Source organism: Drosophila montana, unplaced genomic scaffold (assembly GCF_035044405.1).
Source record: "Drosophila montana isolate Dmon_TW-CO22-7 unplaced genomic scaffold, ASM3504440v1 contig_3733_1, whole genome shotgun sequence".
Lineage (NCBI taxonomy): Eukaryota > Metazoa > Arthropoda > Insecta > Diptera > Drosophilidae > Drosophila > Drosophila montana.
In genome coordinates, this window is record NW_026998620.1 from 7,628,121 (window position 1) to 7,650,276 (window position 22,156).

A 22,156-nucleotide genomic window follows, 5' to 3' on the forward strand; every position below is an offset into this window, starting at 1 on the left:
AGAACTGTTAGCATAAATTTACGGCCCAAAAAAACCAACATAGCTGAGACGGGGTGGTTGCGGGGTTGACCTGCGACCGAGTCTCAGACTGAGGCTGATGCTGCCAAAGTCAGGCGAAACAAGAGAAGCCAAATGTACAAAAAAAATAGCGTTAAAGCAACGCAAAGCAAACAGTCCGAAGCTCGACAAAAAAAAAGTAAACAAACAAAAAACAAACACTGCAAAAAGGCAACTCTCTGAAAAAAAACAAGAACAACCCATAGGTCAACAGGCCGAGCGGTTGGCGGAGGCGGTAACAGTGGCGTGGGCGTGGTCGGTGGCTTGGGCGTGGGCGTGGACTGGCGAAGGGAGCTAGCGGGCAGCTGCAAAAACTACAAGTAAATGGCTGCAAATTTTGGTGCTTCAAAATGGTCCACACAAATCCAATCATTGAATCAATAAACAGCGACAAGTGTCTCAGTATTGGTGTGCGTGTATGAGTGTGTATTGGGTGTGTTGGGTGTGTGCGGTCGCTAACTGCTGCCAATTGCTGCACACAAAATGCTTGCCTGCGAAATGCACAATAATTGCATGTCGACAACTGGACAACATTCGGCAGGATGAGTATCCTGGTGTTGTTGCAGCCCGCTCGTTAGTCATTTTTTTCCTCTTTTCCGAAAAAGCGCATTTCCATTGTTGTAACCATGTTCACGGTATTATAACTTTGTTATGGCATATGTGACACATAGTAGGATACATATCCAGCCCATATTCTTGATCAGCATCAGCAGCCGAGTAGATATAGTCACGCCCGTCTTTTTGTTGTATGCAAAAGTGTCCTCTGCATAAAAGCTTAACATCTTTCTGTTGCAGGCAGTACATATGTATGTCGGAACTGGCCGGATCAGACAAATAGTTTAGCTTATATAGCTGTCATAGAGAACATGGGTAGCTGCCATGAAAACGATTGGTCAACAATAAAACTGTTGTATAAAAGATTTTCTATCTCTCAAGATATCTAATCCAAACTTGGTATTTATGAGTTTTATCATACTACACATACATAACCCTCTATAGATAAAATTGATCGATGAATGAAATTTTTTAAAATGTTCAGCTTCTTAAGATATCTATCAAAAACAGCAATAATGAGCTTAACAATTCTGTTGCAAGGGTATGCCGATAATAGACGTTCCGTTTTGTTTTAATAAATGTCACATTTTATTTGCGTTGGGTGCCAGGCTAGCCCTTAAAATCTACGTCGTTTTAAGTTGGAAAGAAGATAAAAAACTCCTAGATGTTCGCTTTAAGAGAAACAGGGATCAATTCCTTTCAATTGAAAATGTAGATTATTTCATTTACTCCTGATGAGGAATAAAACAAAGCGTTATTTCTATTTAAAATTTATTGTTGAATTTAGTAGACTGCCATCGCGCCGATAATGATCTGCCGTCAATTTACTTCTGCTCTTATGCAAACAAAATTCATGCAATTTGCTTGTATTCGAAAGAAATGAACCTAATAGTTGAATTAAATTTAATTTCACAATGTTGCGCAGATAATGTTGCAATGAAAATGTACACATAATTATCTGCCGCGTGCATGGAAATGCTTCGAAAGAATGTCAATGACAAAGAAAATTATCGTTTGATTTCGAACGGATCCGTTCCTCAACAGCTCCCTTTTCATGAGCTTATCAATTGCAAAAGGGTTTTCCATCACAGCTTTTATTCGCTTTTTTTTACGGCAGAAACATGTAATTATAAACAGCAGAGCAGGGCTATCTCGTTTTCTCCCTTGACAAGAATCAATTTTGATCTTTGGTACATGCCCAACGGGTGACACAGTCGATGCAAGCTTTTCAAGGGCCCGATGCTATTCAAAGAGCAAATTTAACCCAGCGGCAAAAAACACTTGGCGGCACACAGAAGAGTCGATGGAAGATAGATTTGTACTTGTGTCAATAGCTACGCAAAGGGAACTTATCAATTTTTGTACAGGGCGTGGCAGAGGTCGCCACCAGAAGGATACACAAACATTTGGACAAAGTCAAAACGTTGGCGGAAATGCCATTGGAAATAGTTTGAAATTGTGCTCCAAAAGGGAAATTGAGCTAAGCCAGCAACGCACAGCAGCTTACCAGAAGAACGTACGCAGCCATCTCCCTTCCACTCTCACTTAGTCACCCTCTCCTTCTTACACTCTCTCCCTCTCTCTCTCTCGTTATATCTGTCTCGCTTTCTTTATGTACATTTGTATACCACATGCACTTCCTGCCTGGGCTTCTTTACACTTTCATTCCGTATGCTGCTGCCCTGGCTTGATTTTCTATTTGCCTTCGACTCCCAGCTTGCCCGCTGTACGCTGTTCCCTGCCGCCTGCTTATGGAAATCCGCATGATGATTGCATATCCTTGGCTGCATGAAAACGGGGACGCTGGCATATCCCTAATTCCGTTGACGACGACGAGCGCCGAAACTTTGCGTTCATTTGGTTGGCTTGCCTTATTTTCTTTCGTTTATTTTTTTTTTTAGCTTTCAGCTGGCAAAAGTTTTACTTTGCTTGGTTTTTCCCATTTTCCATAGCGGCAGCGCAGGCGGCGTCCTGCCAAAGTGTTTCTCTTCTTGCATTTGAAGAGCTTTTTCTTAATGTCACTTATGCATAAGTTCCTATGAGTTTGTCCACACACACAAACGCACACCCGATCCGGGCGCGAGCTCTTGCTAGTGTTTGCTTGCGGATAAGTGCAACGAGCACGACACACGCCTCAGAGTGTGAGTGTGTGTGCCTGTGTGGCAGTGTATGTGTGTGTGTGTGTGTGTGTTTGTGTTTGAGACTAACTTGACGGCACATCCTCTGTGGGGATTTACAAGTGCTTAGTTCTATGTCGCAAAAAATGCTTTAATATTATTATATTTTCTTTTCTATGCACTTGGATCACTGTACGCTACTGGGGCTTTTCTTGCTTAGCTGCTTGTGCTTTTCCCTGCGTGTGCAGCAGAATGAAATTAAATTAAATGAAATATCTGCTCGCCTGTCAAAATAAGATATAAATACCCTCGAAATGCAAACGCGCGTCTCCGAATGGGCAATACAAATTGACTACAATGGCGCTGAAAGGACCTGCCCACCACAAGAATCATAAATAAACAGCAGCACGAAACCTACAGCCGCACACCCGCACACACGCACATTCGCACACACCCTGGCTTGATGTATTACATGTGTTGGCATTATTTACTTAACTCTCTGCTCTATTTTTGCCGCTCCAAAAAGTCAAAGCATACTTTTGTGTGGCTGCCGCAGCTACTATTAGTGCAGCAGAGACGCGAACAGCCGGAATATAACAACAACAGCAAGAAGAAAAAAAAAAGAACAGCAACCACATTGCCAGCAGAGCTAGAGACCATGAAGAAGACATTAAGACACAGCATGCGTTACTTACTGTAACCAAAACACCCACACACACACACACATACTTGTATACCATATATATTAATGTACATGGACATGGCCATGGCAGACATTGGTGGGCGTTAAGAGAAAGAAATATAATGCCAACATAACATTTAATCCGAGAAATTCCATATCGTAGTCAGTAGGGAAGCAAAAGCAACAAAAAGGCACAGTCAAGAAAAAATGTGGCACCGTGGTATAGAATTGAATAATGAATATTATAATCGGACAATGCTTAAACATTAGATACATTTGTGAATTTAGCAAATGCCTTACTCGTAGGCTAAATAATATTTATCATAAGGACTCAATCTTTTAGACAATTAATTTATTTTTGTTACTCACTGCTATACTTATTAAAATTCCCCTGCGTACATTAACTCTCACTAGTATCTGGCAAGCATTGTACTTTATTTAACAACTTTAATAACAGTTCACAGTCCGCTTTTGAGTCAGGTGCTGTGCTCAGCCCGACACAATGGGTCGCTCATTGCTAATGTTCGGTGGATCATTGCAATGGTCGCTGCTCAACGAACATAATGCTTATTTCCACTGTGCTTATCTGGTCTGAGCCAGCGTTGGGACAGAAGCTGTTTGGCTCTGGCTCTCGCTCTGGCCGCGGCTGCGGCTGCGGCAGCGACAGCGACGGCGGCGCACTTAAATTGCGCCCGAGAAAATAGAAAAGCGCACCAGAAACGGTGCTGCCAAATGCGCACACATACTTTAAGCAGCTGCGGCAGGGGCGGAGCGGAGCAGAGAAGCATAAAAGCCAGCGGAAGGAAGAAATAATCATAAAAATTATTTCAGCACACACACGAACACATGCATGTGTGTGTGTGTGTGGGTGTGTGTGTGGGTGTATGTGTGTTGATGTTGATCATAATGTTGCAAGAAGGCAGCGAATGGGGCGTCCGCTGGGGAATTTCTCTACTTTCGATGCCGTTGCAAGATTTTCATTTTAATGACCTGGCGCTGGCAGACTTTTTAATTTTCGTGCTTCATATTTTTCTATTTACCAAACACCAAGCGTTCACTTTCCCCCAGTCCCTCTCTCTCTCTCTCTCTCTGTCACTCTCTCTCTTTTCTCACTGCAGTTCTCTCTGTCTCCGTTTATGGGAGAAAAGCAGGAGAAAATTGATATCCCGTCGTCATTTTTAATGCCTCCTGAATGCGGTTAATGAAACCTTGTGTGCCTTGCTGTGCACAGCTATTTTTAAATAACATTTAATGTTTATTTTCTGCCCATTTTATTCCAGGTAAGCCCCTATCTTCTCTTTGTCTTGGCTTCAGCATGGGTTTCATTTTTATATATTTCAAAACTGTGTAATTATCTCGCACTTTGAAGTTGGCCACTGAACAATCAATTGCAAGGGCCGTGGGGTTACAGCCAGAATTGGCTTTGGCGACATTCAGGATCTCATTAACAATTAATTAGACCATTTTCGTAATCGTAATGAAATGAACTTGTTAGCCGGCTAAGGATGCCTTGTGCCCTAATGCGCCGCGTTGGTCAAGCAAATTGTCATTGATTTTGTTGCTTAATCTGCTTAGCCAGGCCAACTGACTGGCCCGGCTGACCAGTTTACCAGTTGGCCATTTGGCTAGTTGCTTACCTTCGCCGTTGAGTCGAGCATAAAATCGAATTAATTTGAGGTGTTTACGTCGTCGCATCTTACTTTGGCTTTGTCTCTATTTGTGCTAACCCTCGCAGCCTCGACGCGCCTTTTCTGTGTTTTGCTTTCAGCCCGATTCGTTGGCCAACGAGTGGTCATTTGACATTTGTCGACAAACCGTTTACATTAAATGTTTTGGCATTTCTTTGCCTGTTTTGGTTCCGTTTCGCCTGCCATTTGTATTTCGTCCCATTTCCCATTTGCTCATCCCGCTTGAATGTCTTCCCCTGTCCACGGCGACATTCTTGAAATTGTGCGCATTGCCCTGGCCATAGAAAGCAGAGATATTGCTACAACGCCCGCTCGGTGTAGAGGGGAGCTTGACACTCAAGTTGAGACATTTGCGTTGACAAGTGTTTCAGTTTCAGATTCAGTCTTTGCCAGCCTTCCCAATGCATATTTCCACAATATGTCAAAATATAGTTTTCCGTTTCTTTATGACTTAATGCGAATGTAGCTCTGATCCAATAAAGTATTTCTGCTTCTATTGATTGGGACTTTAAACGATTGCATGTAGGATATCTCTTGCAATTGTAAGGTATTTGAAGTCTAACGTGAGAACTAATCTAAAGATAGAAGAAAATAAACACTAAAATCGAAATATCGAACGTTATTTCAATTTCCAGAAAATATATAAATAAGAAAATATATTTAATATATAACATCTAGTTTAGAATTACTTGGCTTCAACTTTAAATTTGCAACTAAAGTGAAACAAAAAATAGACATTTTCTTCAACCGTATTTAATTTCCGGCAATTCTCAATTTTGGAAAGCATTTGCAATTTTCATTAGCATTGTTAAACGAAACGTGATATTTTCATCAGACATTGCTGCTGTTGCTGCTGCTGTGGAAAATTCGTAGACCGCATTCTCTGGCAATTCTTAAAACTTGTGCATTTGTCAAATGGAACCAAGGAATTCAATTAAACACATCAGCTCTGGCACACACACGTATCAAAAATCACTCAATTTACCATTTTTGTTCCGTAGAAAAACCACACGCTCCATTAAACGGCAAACAAATGTCAAAGACCGAACACGCCGCAGCCCACAAATGTTGCCAGCCTGATGTTTGTAAGCAAATTTTTTTAATTTATTGCATGAAATGTTGGGGTTTCTGCGCTGGCAAGCCACAAAAGCCAAAAAAAATTGTTTCAATTTGTCATGACAATTTCTTTGAAATGAACGCTCTGGTGGCAGGCGACAAGCAGCAAGCTTGGCAAAAGACGTGGCAAGGCAGCATAGCTGAATTCAATTTGGCCTTAGCCGTTGCTTCCTTTGCCAATTTCCAGGACTAAGTACGTAGGTCTATGTCGTTGACTGTTTATTTACTTTGATGTAATTTGCAATTTGCACCTTGCCACGGAATAAAAAGAAAACGAAACACTCGCAGGAAGGAAATTGTCGAATGCTAGGCCATTATCAGAAGCGGCAGACTGAGAGTTGACAAATCTGCTGCGCCTTCCAAATGACATTAAAGTCAGCGAGCGCCTTGGGTTTTGGCTCGTAATGCTTGGCTGATGCCAAGTACAATGAAGGGTGCAGGCGGCAGGCGTCAGCGTTGCAATTTGGCAGAGTTTGCTTCTCTACTCGTAAATCTGATATTTCCCCATGGCAAAAATAAATAAGTAATAGCATTCGGCTGAATCGATCGCTATCTGAAACGGCTCTGCAAGTAATTGCGCCTATCCAGCTGTGGCTGGGGCGGGGCAGGAGCGCAAATGGCAGTCGTTTCACACATGTAAATGGAACATATTAATATTGCACTAGCTGCTGAGTGGTACAAACAATTGTGGGTCGCCGTTTAATTTGCTCAAGCGCAAGTCGGGCTGCAGGGACATGCCACAGGAGTGTTGCCTGTTGCTCTAACGCTTCACTTAATCCTGGACAACTTATGCTTAAATATTTTGACATGCAGCCGAAAAGTTCTTCTGGAGCTGAGCCAGCCACTCAAGTGGCTGCTTCCAAATTGAAAGCAGACAACACAGCTTATGCGCGACCTGGCAGGTGCTTAAGTGCAAGCAAGGAGCAAATGGAAAAGCGCTGAACAGGCCCGAGCTAAATGGCCAAAACAAAAGCAACGCCTGCACAGGACAATAAATCGTCTTGTTGTTGCTGTCGCTGTTGCTGCCAGCGCAGGCATCGATAATACGGCTTTAAGCTGCTTAGTCGCCCCCACCGACGATGCCACCTACCGCGCTTCTTGCCTTGTGATGCAATTTCCGCTGCGCCGTCAAAACGGGACGGGTCGGCTCTCATATTAGCCGCCTGTGCATGGCTGCAGACGACGGAAGCGTGGATAAGACAGCGACTGGCGGGAAGAGCGCGCAACGGGCATCTGCAGTTGATGACTGGGCGCCGTTCGCGGATGTAACGATATGATTGGATTATTATTATTTTATTATTTATTGAGACGCTGCGCCAAGTGCCGGCAGAATCGACGAGTATCAAAAAAAGGCTAAATGCATTTGCCATTGCTTGCCTTGCCTTGGCTGGCTCAAATGGCGTCCAGACATGCAAGTGGCTTTAGAATCTTTACCAGCGCCTTGTAATTGGCCCCTTTATCTCGTTCACCGTTGCCCAATTAAAGTAAGTTTGCAAAGTAATTAGGACGATTATGTGGCGCTCAAGTATCAATAAACGGCAATTAAACGATTGCGATGCGAGCATCGATTGTCTTAGCTGTGTTTTGCCACTTTCTTTTTCTTTAACCCATTTCTCTTTGTGCTGGCTAAATGATTGCTTTTGCAATAGAAAATTATAGACAAAAGTTGGAAATAATGTAAAGCGCCTTTCAAAATGGAAATTGTGGAAACAAGAAACTTATCACCAGGTACGGAATGTAGGCTGATTGAATGTTACTATATATAAATATATCCAAATAAAATAATATCAGGTTAACACGTTACACTGTAAGTTCTTTGCCTGTAGTTGTTTATTATTGAATGACAGCATATTTTTTATAGATATTTTGTTTTATCTTATCAGATACCTTGCGTTTTATAATTCATGCTAGTCTCTGTCATCGCCGTCCGGGTACATGTGAACCTGACTAGATAGTAAAAATGTTCTTTTAATGAAATAGCATTAAAAGCTGCAAGCTTAACGGTCAAAGAAAATCATTCAATAAATGTTGGCAGGTTTCTTAACATACACATATTTGTTGCTCCATATAGCTTAATTAAATCCGCAGAGTTCCTTTCACATTTTGAAATTTAAAAGTGGCAACGAGAACAACAGCAACAATGGGAATCTTGCAGTCAGAGCACTGCATCAATCAACTAACTTTTGCCCCTTGCTAATGAACTTCAATGCGCATCCACTAATTTGAAAGTCACTCAGCTTAATCCGCAAAATGTAGCCACGCCCCCGACTCCGCCCCATATGTGTACACACGCACACACAAACACACATCGAGCTAAGTCAGAGATGTCGGAGTTAAGTCCTGGCAGTGCCAAAAAGTTAAAATTTAATCTGTGTGGCAAAAGTTGATGAAGAAACTTGAACCGTTTTGAGTGTGCCACATGTTGATGTGAATGCACACACAGACACATATACATACACACATATGCACCCTTACACAATCACAGATCTAAGGTCCTGCATGCATTTTGCAAGCCATAGCTCATTCGCTCCCACACACACAAGCACACACACACACACACCACAGCTACTGTGTTCGCTTGTTGAAAATACGCTCGCATCATTGGGAAAAGTTACGCGCTTTTGATTCAACTGAACCCCCCTGCCCACCATTCAATACCATTTTCACTATAACGTACACACCCTAGGACCGTAAAAAAAGGAACAAAATAATAAATAAATCTTAGAGCTTTAGTGTGTAGCGTAAAATTATGGGTTTTTGGGTTGGGTGGGGGGAGGTCTGGGAGAATTGGTGCTAAAAAGCATTTGTTATCGCTGTAAGAACATAAATTCACTTTTGTAATTATTTCTCGCATTAGTTGCTGAGGTGGCGCTCCGAAAAGTCAGTCAGCAAATGCGCGCTGACCAAGCTCCATCATGGCCCCCTAAAGATGCTCGGAAATGAATGGACGCTGCTCGGGATTATTTGTTAAAGCACATAACAGTCGACTGTTGTTTAAAAAGAGCACACTCACACTCACTGACACCCACACCCACGCAAGCACCCGCACACACATGGAGCCGCACACTCTTACACAACTTTAAAATTGAATCAATCATTCTCACTTTGATGCACATCAGCAACAGAAGCTGCCCCAACTGCTGCTGCAGTTTTAGCCAAAGAAAATGCTTTCTGCTCTATGTGTGTGTGTGTGTGTTAGTGTAGGGGAGTGCGGAGTGTTAGGGGTTGGTCTGCCTGGAAGCATAAGCTGTAACTATAAACAAGCAGCTTATGTGTTTTAGACGCTCGCTCTTTCGTCCTGAACGTCATTCGGTTGCTCTAGCTCCATCTTTGCACAGGGTGTTAATTTTTGTTGGTTTATGAAGTCGAATCTTTGTTGTTGTTGTTGTTGTTGCTGGACTGTGGGCCCCTCTCGCTTAAACACTTCAGGCACAGCAGCTGTGCGCAGTTCTAACGAGCAAAAACTAATAAATCCCCACGAAAGCGGCTGCGGAAACGGAAGCCGTGTGTTGCGCTCTGTTTTTTTTTTCCTGAGCAACTAGAAATACGAGCCCAATCGCAAGTCTGGAGTCCCAGCTCAAACCCTATTCATGGAAAGGCCTATCTACCCGTGTCTGTGATGTGTTTTCTTGCTTAATTCTTATTATTATCCCAGGCATTATTATTATTGTTGTTGTTGCTGTTAGCGACTGTTGCTGTCGTCTTTCACAGATTTTCCTTAGCTTTATACCCAATACATTTGTATATATATGTATATATTTTATTTTTTTTTATTTTTTGGGAGCTTCTTTTATTCATTCGCTTGTTTTTCAGCACTTGTCTCTCGCCTGCTTTTTGTTGCCCGTGCACGTTCGTGTTGCTTATCGTTTGCTTGTATTATGATTGCCGTTGCCATTGTTCAGTGTCGTTGTCGTTGTCGTTGTTGTTGCTATTGTTGCCATGCAATAGTTCATTTTAATCTACAAACAGGATAATGCAAGAAGGATTTCGTAATGTGGCCTTAACGTTTTCTGCGCCTTCCCTCAGACATTTCCCTTACACCCACTGGTTCTTCCTTTTCATGCTTTGTCTTCTCTATCGCCTGCTTTTTATTAATACATAACTCAGCGATTTGCACCCTCCATTCTTGCCTGTTGTTTCCGCTCTTCCCGTTTCCGTTCCTGTTCTTATTCCCATTCCCATTCCCTTTGCTGTTGATTGCGCAAACTTTGCTCTGAACTCTGAAGTCGTATAATAAATTTCATCACTGCTGATTGCTTAACATATTTTGAAGCTGGCTAAAAACTTTCGGCGCACTTAAAATAATAGTTTTTCACTTTCCTCCGCCTCCACGGTTGCATACTAGGCCAGCGTCGCTTATTGCTGGCTGTCTTTATTGTTCTTTTTGCAAATATTACTAATAATAGGTTTATTAAACCATCTGCTTTTCAGCTTCCAGTTTTAAATTTCATTTGCTTTGGCTTTAACTTTTTAAGCACCCTGTTTCAGAAATTTATTGCCAGCATAACAATTATTACAGGGGAAGACTGCAACTTTGAGTCACGTCTGCCACAGCCACATTGTGGCCCTGTTGCTCTAGAAGCCGAGCCGATGCATGTTGCTAAAGTTCTTCCGAGAATTTTAACTAACCATTCCAATTATTATTCTGTTAAAAACAGACATTATCTGCATATTAAATTAAGTGAAGCTTTATCTGGCAATTTAGTTCACAAAACATCTAGCTTAACCATTATACTAACTTGAAGAGGGGCCCCATAGAACTCGCAGCAGACAGGTAAAATTTCATTGAGAAGAAACCGGAAAAACGGTTCTACAGATTGACTTACAGAAAGCAAGCTGAGATGCCATACAAAATGCATTCAAACTAATTATAAATTGTCTATTTAAAATATTTGTATACCCTGAGCCAATTTTATGTAACAGGCAGAAGGAAGAATTCTCCTCATTAATTATATACATACATACATTTTCTTGGAAAACATTTAGTCATTTTATTCTCTTATGCCATATTCAGAACAAGCTTATTATTATTCATTTTTGATATCTCCTCCCATATGCATTATATCTATAAGTATCGATTCTTAGATTTCTTCGGCATAACATAGCACATACAGATTATAAATATTTATTTTTCTGGATATTTCCCCCCTTCTGTCCATTTGTGAACAAACTTATTCTTATGCCCGAAAAATTTCATATAGATCGGACTATAAACACCGATGCTAGAATGTTTCTTAATGCAGCTCGATGCGTGCACTTCTGATTGGAGGAGTCTTATTTGCTTATAATATACCATGGAAAATCATCTTAAGTTTCTAGTTAATTTTTAGAGAGGCCAAGCATTGATTTCTAGTCGCTATTTATAACGCAACTAACATACAATAGTTTCTTACTGGGTGAAAAAAAAAAAACAAAAATATATAAAAGTTGAAAACTTTTGCATGTGTGTGTGTGGAAGTGTGAAGCAACAAAAATCTAATTGCACACAAAATGAATTGATGTCGTTGCCAAGCGAAAATGAATGGTTGGCAAGGGGAATATGTATTGGGAGTGGAAAGAGGGGACAGACACCGACGGAGACTACGCTGTTGAGGGCCCTTTTTGGGGATAGCAGCTCGAGTGTTTTATTAAGCGTATGTATCCAATTTCGTAGCGGGGCTCAAGTGGCCAAAGCGCAACACTGTCGTCGGAAGGGGGACGAGGGCCGGCGGACGCAACTAATTTATGGAGCTCCATTAAAACTTGAGTTCAATTGCCAAAAATTTCATAAAAATTTTATTTAAAAAGCAAAGCGAAAAGCCAAACAGAAAAAACAAAAGCAAAAATAATTTATATATTTATATGTGTACATATATATATGTGTGTGAGTACATAAGAGATGCGCAATCAAGTTTATTACGAACTCGGAGTCGTCGCCCAAGCGGCGCCAAAATGTTGACCCCCCTTCAAGCTTTTGCAAGGCTGCGCTTTGGCCATGGTATGTACTGGCGAGACTCGGCCCGCTGCGCGCATTGCGCTGTTCATTTGTGCAAAAATGAAATAAATTTAAATATATTTTTAGTGCATTTCGCATAAAACAAAAAGATGCCTCACTGGGCTGCTGCTGCTCCCCCCCCCCCTTCTCCTGCCGCCAGCTGTCTGCCGCCTGCTGGGTAGCTCTTGGGTGCTCGTTTGCTAAGCCTTGGGCTGGATCCTGTTTCTTTTATTTTCCGGCCGTTTGCCGTCTCAGCTTTTCCAGCGCCTTTTATTGTTGTAGTTTTGTCGCAGCAGCCACCCAGCAGCGTCTCTGCCTTTGTCTCTGTTTACTTATTTACTTTTGCGCTTTATTATTCTCCATTAACTTGACAAAATGAGCAGAGCAGGAGACGTGGGCATCTTTAGCTGCTGACCGCCTATTGGCCGGCTGTCCCGGCCTCCAGCTTCATGTTGCCCATTTTCGCTCATATAAAATTCAAAAAACTAAGGAAATAAATAGATAAAGCCCACGACAAAGTCTCATTTAAACGCAGTGCTATGTGGTCCAAAATTTCAGAAAATGCAAATCAGGCTCTGCAATGAGCCAGGTACACTGGCCGGCCTAGTTAAAAAAATAAAAATAAATAAATAAAGAAATCCACATAAAAGGGACAAATTCTCATACCTTATATACGTATGCTTCGTGTTTATAGACTTTTCTGTCAATCAGTCGACTCACCTTTGGCTTAACTTTTTCTTCTGCTTTGACATAATTTGAATTCAAACGCAATCCCCTCGTCACACCAGGCAAAAAAAAAAAATGCTCATTAGGGTCATTCAGTAAATTTTCAAAAATTTGCCGCAATTCTTTTGTTAGCAACAGGAACTTGCCATTTATGCTCAGGACATCTTTTGGGGAAAAAGGCTTAAAAACGAGCTAACAAAGTCCTCCCATTGGTGCTGTTGTTGAAATTGTTGTGAGCGCTTAGCGCCTTAACAGAGTTTCTGCTCTGATTGCATTAAATTTGAGTGTTGCCGCCTCCGACTCTTTGCCTTTGTTGGAGGACGAAACACTTAAGCACAAGCAAAGCTTTGATAAATAAGCAAACGGATTTTCCATTGAACATATGCTAACTCTTATGACAAGTACGTTAGTACTGGGGCAATCTCAGGGATTAAACCAATTATCCGCTGAGGCACTACGGTAGCTCTTAGCTTCTAACTATCGTCCTCGCTAGGCTCTCGTCTTAGTCCAATTGCCAATGTTACGTAAATACCACTCAGCGTCTAGTATGAGTGGGTGAGCGCATGCATGTGTATGTGGCCAGCTTTTCAGGTTTAATTAGCTGACGGCTAGCTATCTTGGTCGCCACTTCAGAGTGCCCCCTGATCCCTCTTATCAAGCAGCCAAGCGCATTCCATTTCCATTCCGATCTCAGATCCACAATTTGCGCGCGGCTCGCATGTTATTTTGCCTGCATGCACCCAATTAAGAGGTTTGCCCTCTGCCACGCCTGCTTGTACGTTTTCTTTTTTGCTTGTTGTTTCGGCGGCGAGGAGGAAGGGCTGTAAGATTTTAAGTGAAAAATACTCAGCGCAATTTTACTTATTTAGTACGTAACTGCAATTTACGCCATGCATCTGCATATAAAATGCATTTTTTTGCAGCTTTTTTTTGCGTTGCGGAGGGCGGCCCGCCCATTTTTTACGCCAACTTTGCACACAAACCCATACAGCGTTATTATTTATATGTCTATGTATGTGTGTTTGTGTGAGCACAGGACCCCTTATTTTTTTATGTACTGGCTACTAGCCTTGCCAAAAAAAATGGGAAAATGCAAATAGCATAAAATACAATGCTGAAGCGCCTCCTCAGGCTCCTCTCAGGCTCAACTCTCGTTCCGTGTCTCCCCAGCTCGAACCCCCTTTAGCTCGACCGCTTTTTCACTTAGCTCCTTGCTGCGGATTTTTGTATATTTAAATGCATTTTCAACAAGCACACACACGCACACTAACTCACACACTCGTACCCCTGCCCAGCACATACCAGAGAACTTTGCATACTTTTGGGCCCACAAAAAATCTTGCCAAAAGGGTTCGCATTGGCTTTTTTTGGTGCCTGCGCTTCCTTAACATTTGATTAATGAGTGCAGAACGCGTTGGCAGTTCATTTTTGGCGCACTCAGGACGGCTCAAGGGGATAGCATCAGTCGCTGCGAATATTGCGCATACGCAGGATGGGCCCCATCAGGCAAATTTTGCAATTACGCCATCATCGATTGAATGGAACCCAAATGACGGCAACTGACATTAAATATGATACCAAATGAACACAATTTGAGAGAAAGCAACAGTTCACTCAAGGCTTGCCGCAACAAGGAAATTAATTTAAACTCGACAAACCGGCAAATTTAAGATAAGGAAAAGAAAGAAAATATATACCAAATACTCGCTTCTTCTGCCGGTCATTCATTATGCTAAGAGATTCGCAAATCAGCTTCAATGTGAATGCTTGAGGCTTCAAGGGCATACACGACATTCTCGCTTTCTCCTGGTCGCCGTGTATTTCAATTCAAAGCCAATACTCGGAGGGAAGTAGTCGGGAAAGTAAGCAGCGTTGTGGCCACAGTCAATGTCTGCTCAGAAATTGAATTGTAAGTAAGGCTAGAAATGCCGTCGCATAAATATGAAAGCAAATAAAAAACATAAACTATGACCCTCCGCTCAGAGCACCGTCGACAAGGCAACGTCAACAGCAAAAGCACAGGCAGCGCTGTCAAAGTCTGCGCCACAAAACGAGGAAGCCCAACATCAATTCTGGGATTAAGGACACTGATTTGATATACTTTTTATTACCATTAAGTATAAGTTGACAAAATGCCGCCACAGCGACGATTTAATGGGAAGACCCACCAGCCATCAGGCACCATTCCATGAAAAATATCGAGCGTTGAAATTTAAAGCTTACTGTACATTGTACTCGCACTTTATGAAATAGAATCGGCTCTCTGCTCTCCAGTCATTAGCTGCGCACCATTAGCGCCGGCGACAGTCAAGCAAACCCTCCCCGATCCGGCTTCAATCTTTGGCCCCACCCACAGCGCTCTGGCCCAAAATCGTGGCTCGTTATTATGGCTGATAACATTTTTACGATGCCGACAATGACATGACATGATTTTTTCTCTTTCTTCTTTTTTTTATTGTATGCCTTCTCTTTCGTTCAGTACGTTTTTTTCTTCTGTTCTCCTCTCGTTCTCGCTCTCTGTAGCGCTGATGTTCTCTGTCAGGGGACAAAACGATTTTTTATGCTACCAAAATGACTCAGTTTTATTGTGCCTCGGCCACATTCCCTTTACGTTTTTCCATGCGCTGAGATTTTCATTTTTAAATCATTAAAAATGGCTCATAAATTTATTGTTAAAGTAGCCAAAGAAGCCGTCCCAGCCAGGCCCAAAATATGCCTCGTCAAAGCTTATGGTGCCAATGTCGGAATTGCCCAATAATATTAAAGTTTAGGGACTTGCTACATATTTTCCTAGTTGCTAGTTTTGAATGTTAAAGAACATAATGAAGAACAAAAACATTCTCCAACAAGATGAGTTTCAAATGCTCTGATATTCATTTTTTTAAGTTTTCAAATGTTTCCAAAAATAAAAGTATAAATTGTTCTTTTTATTTCGAAGGCTTTTTCAATTATTAAATTGAATTGCTATCTTAATCCGATTAAAAGGGTTACTCGAAGCAGGGGCCTAATTAATTGAAGCACTGCTCAGCGAGCATATTGAAGTACTAACTAAATATGTGGCTAATGCATAAATTAGCAACAAATTATTATAGTAATAACAACGAAAATAACTGTAAGTGCAAATAATCTGGCAACCGTCGTGGGGTGGGTAACATGTGTATTAAATATTATGTAATTAATTGGCATTAAACCCCAAACAATGCCCAAACAAAACCAGCAACAACCAAAGGCTCAAAATAAAATAATAAAAGCAAGTAAATGCGCGGCAGTCGGGAGTGTTCGACTAGGAAATGCCCTGTGCCCAGCACCGAGATGCGAGCATTTACACACACGCATGATCTCCACAAGTTGCGCATTTTATGTTCTTCAATAACTTCGGTGTTAGTTGTCAGATCTTTATAAAATTAAGTTTATATACCTAGTATTGTGTTGTTTACATGATCAACAACAAGAAGTGATGTAGAAGGACCTTCTGTTCAAATATACAGTCTCGTACATTCTCTGATATCAACACAGTCAACATCAACCTTTGCACAGACCCTGCTGTTGATCAACAATATATTTATATATACTTCAACTTCTGTACAAAAACGATATACCCCTTTTACCTGTTTTCAGTGGGTTCAGGGTACAAAAAATCCATACCAGCCACAATATTGAATATGCCACGAGTGGCGATTACCTCAGAATTATCGAGACCCGGCCCCACTAATTCTGAGTGCTTTCATGTTCGGCTTATGTTTTATTAATGAATGCGCGCTTGGGCATACGTGTGTGTGTGTGAGCCTGCTTAATAAATAATAAAAGAAGGCTTTGCTGCAATTATTTTAATTACGCGCACCAAATGGTCAAGCAACAAAAACAACACGAGGTACCTCCAAGTATGTCTGAAGAAAAAAAACTGATTGCATTAAAGAAATAAATAAAAGAGCTGGTGTCGCAGCACGATAGCTGCAAGCATTGCGATTAAATTCTGCGACTAAAATAATGTGATTGAGTTCTCATTCCTTAACCTATACACTTGTACACTTACCACAACTGACTTTAACCATCAATTACGTCTTTAACGCATGTCTCCTTATTTTAGTCGAGAACAACTTTGAGAAGTTTTAAAAAAATAGTGAAACTCATTTAAACCATATCAATCAAATAAATAGTAAATATTTAATATGCAAATTAGATATGTATAAATGAAGTTTAGCTTTGAGAAAGGAAAGCTGCAGTCCATGGCAAGCAGTGCTTGGCACTTGCTTAACTTAACACTTAAGAAATTGAATTGATGAAATTTGAAAATTAATGCTATGCGTGCTTGCATTGCTTGACGTCCTGCGTTTGGAATATTACAATTAATTTTAAATTACTTAGGAAATTAGTTAACATATAGTTAAATGTCAAACCTCATTTTGTAATAAGCACAATTTTGGTTTTGGCCAAATGGTCACGTACTCGTCGTCTGTGACAACTGTCGACATCTTCAATCAAATGTCAGCGTCAGGCCATGGGACGTCATGAAGTGCCTGGTAATTGCCAAACTAAACCACAAAAACTCACACATACCTCCATCCATTGTGGGCCGATGGTGGGTAGGTTAAATGCGTCATCAAATCGCCTTTGCATGACTTTGAGCCACTTAATGTTATTTGCATCCCATTGCGGCTGGCGACAAGCGAAGGACATTGACGTCGCCAGTTACGACCCGTTGCATATGTCGGTCAGGCGACAGAGCGACCAACCACCGACTCACCACCGACCCACCTCTCCAGAGTCTGAAGCCTTGTCGGTCTGCACGTCATTATTATAATTTCTGTATTTGCACAAATGTCGCCTGGCGTCGCCAGCCCGTAAATTGCAATTGCCAACGATTATTGAATTTAGTTAAACAACGCTTGTCGTGGTCGACACTCGGCCCCGCCACGCCCCTGGCCGAGACTGCAAGCCAGTGCTCGAGCGCAGCAGTCCGTAGTGCACCCAATCATCAGCTGCTGTATGCCTGTCAGTCGACGCCTGTCGCCAGGACATTCCGTCGAGCAGGACGTCGCCGGCTCATTGCAGCAGAACTTCCGGTGCGCTTGCGTATCAAAGTCTGTCCGCTTGTCTGATTGACTTCCGTTGTCTACGTTTGTCAGTTTGGCCATTTTGGTTTTGACTCGACCCGGTCAGACACACTGACAGACCGACCGATAGACAGACAGTACGAGCCGCAGCCATCATGAAAGTAAGAGCGAAACAGAAAAACAAACAGTGTGAGAGAGAGAGAGAGAGATAGACGGATTGATTGAGGCATCTGCTTCAGCTGGCTGGCTGGCTGCTTTCTGCACTTATTTACACTTTAAGTGAATTGTTTGCTTGCGTTTTAACGCAAATGCAATTATGCGCAGCCAACATCGCATTCGACGTAGCCGCAGCTGCAGCTGCAGCTGTTGTTGTTGTCAGTGTAAATGGCCTTCTTGTTGTTGTTAATGTTGTAGCCATGCAAAATGTGAAGCGTGTTCTTACTAATGTTTGACCATTAGTTATTGTTGTTGATGTTATTGAAGTTTCTCTAACAATTTCCCATTGCTATTTGGCGAATGGCAACACTGAAAATCAGGGCAAACCTAAATACTCAGCTGCTGCCGTAGTTCTTACAAAGTCTTATTGTCAAGTCGCCAACTGAACTTCACACATGCATTCGATCGCCGAGCAAAGCCGAATAAGTTATCTGAAACTTGCATTTATAAATTGGAACTCTCTACCTGACAGATGGCTGCCTCCAATGTGTATTATTAAACTATCATGAAGCCAAAGCTAATTGCAGTTGCGGCCACAATTACTTCAAGAGAATTTAAGAATATGCAAATGCAAAAAAATTGCAAACGCTTTCAGCAACTTTTAATTAACTGCGAGTAACCGCGGCGTTAGACAGGTGGTAAGCGAAGCGGCGGCTGTGTGTAGTATCCTAGGCAGCCTGCAATTAGCGAGCAGCGTCCGTTGACCGACAGACGCTGAGGCAAACGCTCACAATTCAGCAACACCAACAGCAAACAACAACAATATTAATAACAACAACAGCAACAAATGTAATAACTGAGAGTAAAGCACATGTATGAATAGTAAATTTAATTTAATCAGACCTAAGCGCAGGCATATTTGTTTTTGTACATATATATTGCTAAGTACATATATATATATATATGCATATACATATGTGTTCATGCATAACGTATAAGCCACGTTGCCCGAGCAAATATAGAAACCGTTCAGCACAGGCGGCTCAGCCTAAAGGTTGACTTGGGCATTTTCGCTTTGTCTATAATTGTTGTCAATCGGCAAAACTGTCTACAGAGCTGTAGCAACAATAACACACACACATACAGAGAGACACAACATCGCAACAAAATGGTCTGCAGGGTCTGTCTAATTATTTGAAGCCACTAGAGTGGAGCTGTACGCACACCCACAATGAACACAAGCCAGCTGCCCATCGAGGCGTGCAATTTGAAGCTGACGTTGTCCGAGTACTAATGAATGGTTGCAATTGGGGGCGGAGTCATATATATACAAACAGATACAATTAACGGCTATTAAAAGCCGCCTGAAAGCCGCCACTATGCTCGGCATATGAATGCGTATTTAATTAGTGAACTCCGCAGAAACAAAGGCCTCTACACAATGCCCACTTTGTTGACAAGAGATAGCCGATTACTCTAAAATGTTATAACATCCCTCAAGCCTCAAAATATGCAATCATTATCTATAAGAAAGTTCGTTGACATGCAAAGCAGACACACACAGATACACATGCAAATTTGCAAAGTTCTTGCCATAAACTTATGGCTTATCAATCAACACAAAGTGTGGTCATAAAGGCAGCCGGCAGCTAAGTGAATGGGACAACAGGGTACAATACTGGCTGCAGCTGCTGCTCGGCACAAAACATGAATATTTACAAATAAAAAATGAGTACCCTTTCACGGTCTGCGTCTCGTGTCCGTCCTTTACCAATTTCAACTAATACCAAAGTTTAGCCCGGCTGTCGCTTTGTTAAGCAATCACATTGATGACCCAAAGGTTGACTTTTTTGCATCCTTCTTGAAGGATGTGTGTGTCAATGACCTTTACTTTATGATGGGGAACGTAAAAAGGCATAAAAACGAACTTAACAAAGTTATATGCAAAATTACATTTAATTGGCTATAGATGAAACGCAAACAAGTCAATCCATTTCTTTAAGGCTCAATGAAAAATGGCTACAACAGACCTAACAAAGTTAAGCAACTCCATCAACATTTTTGCCAAACATCAGGCGCAAATATATTTCGATTTCAGAGATGTGGCAAGTGAAGGCTGCGTGAGGCGCGTTTGTAAAATTGTTGTTACACATATTGAGCTGCGTCGTGCTAAATGCAAATTGAAAACTTTTGCAATAAAATTACATTAAAGAACAATTTGTTAACGCACAGGATCTGCCCAAGCAAGAGAGTGAGCGAGCGGGAGTGAGAGAGAGAGGGAGAGAGAGTGAGAGAGAGGGAGAGAGAGACAGTTTAAGTGCTGCCACGCCCCGTCGGCATGCGGCTCCTGCCGATTCGAACTGAATCAATCAACTGCGGAAATTATGTTAACAGCAAGAAAAGTTTTTTCTTGCCTTTCTGCGGGACAAATGCGAACATGTGTGGAGGGAGCTCTGAGTTCAATTGTAATCGCAATTGTGTGCGTTCGTAATATATCATCGAGTGACCGCAAATGGATCTCAAGATGGTGCTTGGAGACAGCAAATGTGTTGCCCGAAAGTCAATTGGATGTGGTGGCACGCGTGCGGGCTGCAGGAATACATCAATGTCAGAGCCAGGGCAGCCCAGAATAGGAAAAGGCTTCAGAATGAAGCTCGTGGCGCAGGCTAATTATTTTAGATTAAATTAAATAATGATACATTTGCCAGAGAAGGGCGGCACGAAAAAAGTGAGAGAAAGAGCAAAAGGTACCATTGAGCATCTGCGTCATCGTCAGCATAACCGTGCCACGCGGCTGCCAGTTGAGTTCGTGCAACGACAAAGAAATCATTGGGGCACGTGACGCAATTTGCATAAATTTTAAGCAGCCACAGCGAACGCCGAAACGGAAGCGAGCGCGTAATTTCAATTGCGGCTAAACAGCAGCCAAGTAGAAAAGTAGCAAAGTGGAAGGCGCCAGGACTGTGGAGCAGTAGCCGAAACTAGTCGGGGCTGATGTCTGGGAGCTGCACGCTCGTCAAAGGCAAATGTAATGCGCACATTATTGAAAACGAAGACCCGTTATCGACATAAATGTCTCCGAACGTGTGCCTTAATGGCTCTTGAATTTATTGAAAAATTATGAAAAGGACACGCCGTGAACGGCCCCAGGTTAGGTGGCTGGACAGACGAATAGCAAAAGCGGAAAACGAACAGAGTGGGATGGGGGTCTGCAAGCTATTTCTGTTCGGATGGATACATCCTAAATAAACAATTTGTACGCTACGCCAAATGGTCGAAAAATATTTTCCTATTTGCTGTTAGATTTCTAATGAATTTCGGCTGGCTACGTCTCTCCCCGAGACTGTGTGGACTGCGCTGCTGTCAGTGTTTTGGTAGAGATAACGAAAGCCACTTGAAGTGTTTACTTGCGACAAATTGATGTGTTTGCATTAGTCGAAAATAATAAATTAAGTTTTCTGTCCCGGCTGTCCGGCCCGCCTATTTAATGCTAAAAGTTTATCTTAGAATGGCAAGGATTAAATCTGATTTCCAAAATATATCTTTCATAATATGCGATATTAATCGACGCAATCAAACTATTGAATTTATTAAAGCAATCTATTAGATAAGCTCTCTAATTAATTGTTACTTTCTTGTATTTATTCTCAGGTAAGCACCGAACACCACGCAACAATCAAGAGCAGCGTTGAACCCATTAGCTCGTTGGGCTCAAGGTGAGACTACATTTATGGTATACATATCGTATGGCGCGCCCTTAAACCGCCTTAGTCGCGTTTCGCTGTGGCAAACAGGCAGCAGCGGGCAGGCTAAACGTTAGTTCACGATTCCCGCTAAAGTAGCGTTTAATGCACAGTAAATCTCAAGCACAAGCTCGAGCAGCGGCCACACAGAAAACGGGGCTGAATTGTTCCAATATTTTCTAAAAATAAAAACAGACGCTACTCGCTTGCCTGCAGCGCGATGTGGCACGCTTCCACCAATATGCGGCAGCTAAACGTTTCCGTGCACGCGAAAAACTCGCAAGTCTC

At 42.0% G+C, this 22,156-nt stretch overlaps 1 protein-coding gene and 2 long non-coding RNA genes across 8 annotated transcripts in view; 1 reads left to right on the forward strand and 2 right to left on the reverse strand.

Moving 5' to 3' along the window:
• LOC135436440 (uncharacterized) overlaps positions 1 to 22,156 on the reverse strand; it is a 178,734-nt gene that overhangs the window by 61,583 nt on the left and 94,995 nt on the right. Inside the window, exon 3 of one of the 6 annotated variants that reach the window (XR_010437525.1) lies at positions 5,641 to 5,674. The exons of 4 other annotated variants lie outside the window; for them this stretch is intronic. This is a non-coding gene — a long non-coding RNA (uncharacterized LOC135436440). Of the gene's footprint in view, positions 1 to 5,640; positions 5,675 to 15,034; positions 15,451 to 22,156 lie in introns of those variants that run through there. One more of the 6 variants, XR_010437522.1, reaches the window with a different exon arrangement.
• Positions 1 to 22,156, forward strand: part of LOC135436439 (cytotoxic granule associated RNA binding protein TIA1) — an 89,468-nt gene that overhangs the window by 8,674 nt on the left and 58,638 nt on the right. The gene's annotated exons all lie outside the window — the stretch shown is intronic.
• Positions 12,340 to 14,490, reverse strand: LOC135436443 (uncharacterized). The gene is made up of 3 exons (XR_010437528.1): positions 14,191 to 14,490; positions 12,856 to 14,129; positions 12,340 to 12,792 (listed from the first exon to the last, which is right to left on the reverse strand). It is a non-coding gene; the product is annotated as an uncharacterized LOC135436443 (long non-coding RNA).